Below are 2247 nucleotides of genomic sequence, written 5' to 3'. Positions count from 1 at the left end.
CCTCTTTATTTCATTTATTTTTCATGTCTTCTGTCCAGTGTCCATAAGCTTTTCTGTAGAGCTGACTAATGCTGGGTGCACATATGTTGCACATTTTTGGCCTAATCTTTGGCATTGCTGATAATGTTGGCTCCTTGACCAATATATAGTGGCACGGGGAAAGTTTATACACCCGATTAGATTGTATGAATTGTTTCATAACATAGTCGGACGAAATTAACAAACCTATTTGAAGATACTACAGTGGGTTATGAAATTTCAAGGTTTACTACATCTATTATATTTCTAATTCTTCAAAAAATAATATCTATCTATTATATATATATAGAACAAAACAATTCTCACCGCCGAAAAATTTGGTAATCCTCTATCTGCTAAGAATTTTAATATGATAATATTGTCTATTACCAATACCAATCTCATGGAACTTATAAGCTAAGTATTATTTTGTTTGAAGCATTTTTTATAAACTAACTAGGTATCATCCCGGCCTTAGGCCGGGATCAACCTTTTTCGAGTTTTGTTTACTGTTCGGCCGGCCGGTCAATATCCTCACATAAAATTTTAGTCAACATGTAATGATCGGGTCGTGTTTGGTTAGTCAGGCCATAGTAGCCGGGGCCGTGGATTAGAAAATCAAGAGTCAAATGTAATCCCCTAATTAAGATTTGATTTACTCATTTCCTATATTCCTAACTTCCTAAAATTCATATTTTTTTTCCTTTTCTTTTTCTTTTCGTGTTTCCTATATTCTAAACGTAGTTAATTTGGAAATCATTATGTAAATAGAATTTTAATACATATCTTATACGAAAAATATAACTGAGGTAAATCAGCTAATTAAATCTAGCACAGGATACTGCCGTAATGGGGTAGTAACACTCTAAGTTTGTCGTGAACCTTAGCTTATTGAATCTCCTTTACTAATATTAAATATGATTAACGTGTCGTCCTCCGCATGCACCAATACCGACACGAGGAATGAATTTATTGACTTGATAAGTAGATGTTCTTTTAGCAAGCAGGTCTAGCAACTCTGTATGCATGCCGGGATGAGCGTGGGCCAGTATGGACCGATTTTCACCTCATCCGCATCCAGTCCATTGCACTATGGATTTCAAATTTGGCATCCGCATCCAATCCATATCCAACGGATTTGCATCCAATGGATGCACGGATGGACGAATTGGATGCGGATAATTCAATGGATTTGTTTTAGTTAAAATTTATAGTAAAGAAAATAAAGCTAACACAAATGACTCTTTATAAAACCTATATATCTTATATATGTATGCAAATATAAAAATGCGATGTACGTCACCCCAAGCAAACATCTTAAAAATTCCTTAATGATCCATAACATTTTCTAGAACTATATAAATGTCCTTAATTTAACGGATATGGATGTCCAACGGATTTTCAAGGTTGCATCCGGGCCCGATCCTTTATCCGTTGGATTTCAAAAATTCCATCCGCATCCAACCCATTAACGAACGGTCCGGACAACCATCCGCAAATGAACAGTTGGTCTCGGTTAAATCCACGGATTATGGATCAAATGCTCACCCCTATGCATGCGTCCATACAAAATTTGGGAGAGCTGTGGAGCCCATATACAAAGATATTTAGTAATAGCTGTCTAGCCCTTTACAATATTTAGTAATGGGTTCTCAAATGTGTATACATGCGTCCTGGATAATCAAATCTAGTAGACCACGAATTTAATTGGTCACGGTAAGGTTAGGGTGCGGTTCATGAAACCTAAAAATTGGTCAAAGCAAAATTAGGGAATTTTGATTGGGCCAGGCATAAACCGCGCCGTCCAAAATTATATGTTAAAAATGGGATCAGATGGACGTGTATATAAAACATATAACGAATCGATCTGAGTCGTTGGATGACGAAATCGATGGTCGGATTTGTAAGGTTACACACACACCACTTCTTTTTATAATATAGATTAGAAGCTATCCTCTAATTAGAAAATAATTTTCTCATGGTATAATTCAAGCTCATAAATTAGCATCAGCTGCATAAAATTCATGCTCATAAATAATAACTTCTCATCTGGTCAGTAAGTAATTTACGAATGATTAATTCATCAACTACCCTATTTAAAAGTCAATAAGTAATTCCTTGTATACAAATTGGTTTTTGAAACTGGTAGATGAAAACAAACTCAATTTGCAAGCAATCAGCTTGAAATTGTGTTTGGGTGTTTGTAATAACAATACTAACAGTAGTTAG

The sequence above is a fragment of the Papaver somniferum genome, unplaced genomic scaffold (assembly GCF_003573695.1).
Source record: "Papaver somniferum cultivar HN1 unplaced genomic scaffold, ASM357369v1 unplaced-scaffold_114, whole genome shotgun sequence".
Classification (NCBI taxonomy): Eukaryota; Viridiplantae; Streptophyta; class Magnoliopsida; order Ranunculales; family Papaveraceae; genus Papaver; species Papaver somniferum.
Note: the sequence above shows the minus strand (reverse complement) of the source record.